Here is a 4,990-nt window from a genome sequence, read left to right on the forward strand (position 1 = left end):
CTCCAGTCACTGGGAGGGCGAGCAGGGAAGAGAAGGGCTCTTTAAGGCTCAGATGAGCAGGGGCGTTAGCTGGGTGACCACTGGTTCACGCACCCCCATGGACACTTTAGAACGCCCCACCACACACACGGCGACCAATGTACTCCCCAAGAGGGCTGGAGAGGACTTGTGAAGAGGGTCCAGGACCTGCTCTGGGGGCTGGCAACGACCAGGGCCAGGAGCACGGGCATGCTGCCTCTCCACGGGTCAGGGGTCAGGGGACAGGGCTGACCCCTGGGGCCACCCCCTCTGTCCCTGAAGTCCTTGAAGTGGAGGCGGGCAGGACGGTGCCCCTTCAGAGGTTTGGTGCTGGTGGGGCACACTGCCCCCCTGACCGCCTGGCCTATCCAGCCGCCCGTCCCGAGGACACTCAGGGCTGGTTCCGGAAAGCCTTGTGGGCAGGGTGAGGCTGCGGCTGTGCCTGGCGGCCAGCAGTTGGGCCTGGCAGGGGCCTGCGGGTGTTAATCCTGGAGGTGCATCCTGGGCCATGCCTCGAGGCCCCATCCTTGGGGGCGTCTGTGGGAAGCCCAGCTGCTGACAGCGGCTTCTTGTTCCATCCGGAACAGGTGTGGGTCACCCCAAGGGTCAGCGCCGAGCGTGAGGGTCAGGGCCCACGGCCACAGCTGGACGGACTGAGCACCCTCCCACCTCAGAGTTGGCAGAGCAGGGTAGGGGGGCAGAGGGGCTGCTGCTTCCTGGGCCCGCGGGTGCTGGCCGGGCCTGGGGGGGAGAGTGTGTGTTTGCCTCGGTGGGCTCTCACTCGGTGCCTGCTGTCTGCTCCTGCACTGGCGTCCCCCCAAACCCTTCGGGCACGTCGGAGCAGGCTCTGCAGGGGGTGGCCAGGCCAGGCCCCGTCTGCCCTGCCTGCTGCCAGTGCAGCTCAGGGTCTCCTTTAGGACACCCGGCCTGCCTCTGAGCGGCACCCCTACACACGGAGGCTTGGTGACACCCCAAGATCCAGAAACCGTGCACAGCCCCGCTCGCCCCTCGGGGAGAGCAGAGTGCCTCTGCTTTCTCGCCGCCCCCAGGGAGCCCGTCCCCCCGCTGTGCTCGTGGCCTTTCTGACCTCTGCTTCAGCTGAAGCCACAGGGGAGAAAGTTTGGTCCCTCATCCCCGGCAGGCAGCTCGCCCCATGAGAGAGACAGCTCTACTAAGTGTATCTGCCGGGTGTTACGGTCTGTTTTATGGGGAGAGCCGGAGGGTTATATAAAACACTGGCTGCCGGTTGTGTAACAGTGCACGGCCAGCTCAGCACGCCAGCCAGCCGGTCCCCCCGCCTCCCCCCAGGTGAGAGGCGGCCGAAAAAGCCAGGACCTTCCGGTGACTTTCCCGACACTGACCTGAGATGAGGAAGTGTTTGGGAACCAATGTCAACCCCATGTTGTCACCGCATGCCCAGCCCAGCCTCTCTCCGTCCCCTCGTCCCCTCCCCTGGCTCCCCCTCCGACCCCCTCTATCTTGTAGTATTCTACTTTTATCTAATTTCTCTAGTTTTGAGTTCAAAATATTTATCTCTTGTTAATAATCATAAAAAGTTTCTTTTTAGGTATGAGTATTATTTGGCTATTTCTATGTTTTTTCTTACAGTCATAAAAAAATGAGTTGAGATGAATGAATTCTAAATTATGTTTAAATAATAGAGATTTACGCACACCTCACCGAACCCCTTCCTCCCTCTCGATTCCCCCCTCCTTTCTCCTCTCTTTCCCCACCCCTTGCTCCAGCTGTCCCCATTTCTGTCTGTCTCTGTCTCTCTGTCCCCCGTCTCTCTGTCTTTGTCAGTCATCAGTCTGTCTCTTTCTGGCCCCCACCCCCGCCCGCTCTCATTGATGAATCTGCCCTGCGTCTCTCAGGCAATGCACCCAGCACAGCGTCTCACCTGGGAGCCATTCAGTATCTATTCCTGGAAATGACAAGAGGGTCCCCAACCTAACGCTCATCCCAGGTCGGTCCCTGGGGGGGGGACAGGACAGGAGTGGGGTTGACATTGGTTCACGAAGCCATTAGAAATAGCACTCAGCCCTCGGATCGGGCACAGAGCCCCTGTGTGAAGGGCGTGGAAGCCTGGCAAAGAGGAGGCTTCCTGGAGGAGGCGGCGCTGCCCTCCGTTCATCCTGGTATTTCAGATGCAGGAAACGTGAAACTGGTCCCTGCGGTTTCCACCCTGTCACCGTTCAGCCGAGCTCAGACAGGAGAGGCCGAGGGCCAGACGCGCAGATGTCTCGTCAGACGTCCTCGCCCTCGACCGCGTCCTGGAGCTCTCTCTTCCGGGGGGAAGGGTCTGGCGGGAGGAGGGACACCGGGGCTGGGGGCAGGGGCCGGTCGTTCCCCCGGCTTCTTGCCCGGACCCTTCCCTTAGCCAGTCCGGTGACCTGTACTTGGGATGTCGTGCTGACCTTGGCAAAGACCTGGTGGGGGGGTGGTGTGGATTCAAATTCACAGCACCTGGGGGAAAACGTTCTTCAAGGAAACGCAGTGTAGGCGCATCCCATATGCATGTGAGCGTCGGCTTCTAAATTCAGTGCTCAAGGCAAGAAAAAATGTTTATAGACAAAAGTCGCCCGCCGACCATCTCAACTCGCACGTAAGGCCCAGCGTTCCCCGTGCTGCATGCGAAGCTGGCACGCGGGTCTTAAGCACGCTGGATCCGAGCACCTCTGCTCTCGGCGAGGAGGGGGGCGTGTCCCCACGCAGGTGTCTGCGCGTCGGGCCGTCTGCCTCTGGGAAAACAGCCAGCTCCCTGGGGATGGGGCGGGCGCGGCGTTTCCCCCTGTGCCTGCTGTTTTCAGGGCTAACTCCTCCTTCAGCACTAAGCCTGTGCAGGGTGAGAGCATGTGGCTCTGTCCCGTTGTTGTAGGCCTCGGACAGGTGTGGGCCCTGGACAGGTGCGGGCCTCAGACAGGTGCGGGCCTCAGACAGGTGCGGGCCTTCCCCTAGTCAAGGGCGTCACTCATAGGAAGGGTTGGTCTCCTTTGTTCAGAGAGGAGCATCTGGCACCCACCTGGCCACCTGTGACCTTCGTGACCCCTGCAGAGAGGTGACCCTGAATTGGATCTGGGGTGGGCACGGTGGAGTTTCGGTTTCCGTGGGTTAGTGGCTTTCGAGGGAGGTCATTTCTAGAATTCAGAGCACACACGCCGGTTCCCGTCACCCTGACCCGCCCCAGCCCCCGTTCGTAGGGGGCTGTCAAAGCCGTGGACCACTGTGCCCGCAGAGAAGCCGAGCGCCAACGAGACGCGTGGCTTGCCCGGGGTCGTTTGAGAGCGAGTGGCAGGGGCCACTAACGTCGGTGCTTCCAGACGTGGTTCCTCCTGCTTTCCCCGGGGGGCCTTTCCAGCCCAAGGTCAGCCATGTCCACCCTCCCGAAGCTGTGCTGTGAGTCACAGCGTCCTGCACTACTGATCCCAACAGTCAGCGTCACCGCAGCTGGACAAATGGCCTCGGCCCGCGATTTAATCACGGCCCTGGCAGGCCCTGCTTCGGGGTGGCATGCAGTTAATTGGCCGGCCATTCCCCCTCAGGACATTCACTGTCTGGCCCTTTGCCCCCATTGGTGCCACACCTCCCCCACGGACACGGAGGTACCGGGAAGAGTGATAGCTGCCCCCCCCAGCACCCCGCTTCCCAGCGCTCCCCGGGGCCGCAGGCCGGCTGCCAGGAACCGCTCGTGCCCTCCTGGTCATCCGGCGTGTGCGGCGTGTGCTCCGAGCAGCCTGCGATTACGCTTCGCTCGCTCCGCGAAGGCCGAGGCCCTTTCGTTTTGCTTTTTCCTGTGCATTGCCCGAGCTCCCCGCCGGCCGGGCTGGCCCGGACCCCATCCGGCCACTGGCCAGCAACGGCTGAGCCAGGACAGCCCAGGCCCCTTCCCGACACGGGTGGCACCGTGCAGACCTGGGCCCTTGTTCGGGGAGATGGCAGCACCCCTCATGCACCTCGACTGGGGGAGCGGACCTCACCAGTGCCGGCCTCACCCGGGGACGGAGGTCCGTGGTCCAGGGATGACGCACGGGGCGGCCCCCACCTTGGGAGCGAGCGGCCTGGGTGGTTCTGCATTCGCGGCTCAGCCCAGCCATCTGCGCGTTTCAAGGCTTTGTCAGTTTCCGAAAGGACGTTGATCCGTCGTCGGCTGGGAGCTCGACAAGAGTTAAGTCTCGTATGTTTCCACATCCCACGTCCCACTGGGGACACCCATGCGGGATCGGGGGCCAGGACATGAGGCGAGGTGGGCCCTGCGGGTGCCGCCGAGACTCCACTCGGGAGGGCGGTGGGACCGTCTCCGGACGCCCAGCGTGGTGACCGCAGGAGTCCGACCACCTCCACGACCGCGTCCGCTGAAGAGGGAAACTCGCTTTCCGCGTCGTTCACGGGTGCTTAAGCGCTGCCTTACCTCATGGCTGGGCGGGGGCCGTGTGAGGCCGACCCCCCGACACCTCTGCCCGGGAGGCCGTGCCAGGCTCTCAGGCCCGAGGCCACCACCGGGGGCGTCCGTGACAGGAGAGGACGCTCTGTGGAGAAGGCTGCAGGCCGGCGCTGGACGCAGGGCCGGGACGAGAGTCGGGCGTGGCAGGGAGGGCCGCTTGCCGGGACTCGGCTTCTGGGCGGCCAAGGGCTCGCTGGCTCCGAGCTGCGGGGTGCAGGGGGGAGGGAGAGACCGGTGCGCGGTCCCTTCGGGGCTGCAGATGGCCTTTCTCCGCGCTGCGCTTTCCTGGCGTCACCCTCGGGAGGCTCAGCCCTGTGGGTCAGGGTCCCCTGGGACCTCACGTACCCTTAGCTAGCTCTCTGCCCGGGATGGCCTACCCGGGCCCTGGCTGCGACCGGATCAGCTTGGTCAGCCTGGCGGTGGCCTTGCAGCTCCTGCCTTTCAGAGCAAAGCAGAACCGCTTCTGTCTTTACCAGAGCCGCCGGCCCCGGCGGTGAGGCCGGCCAGCCTGGCTCACTGCGGAGGGCGCAG

Source organism: Pteropus alecto, unplaced genomic scaffold (genome assembly GCF_000325575.1).
Source record: "Pteropus alecto unplaced genomic scaffold, ASM32557v1 scaffold213, whole genome shotgun sequence".
Lineage (NCBI taxonomy): Eukaryota > Metazoa > Chordata > Mammalia > Chiroptera > Pteropodidae > Pteropus > Pteropus alecto.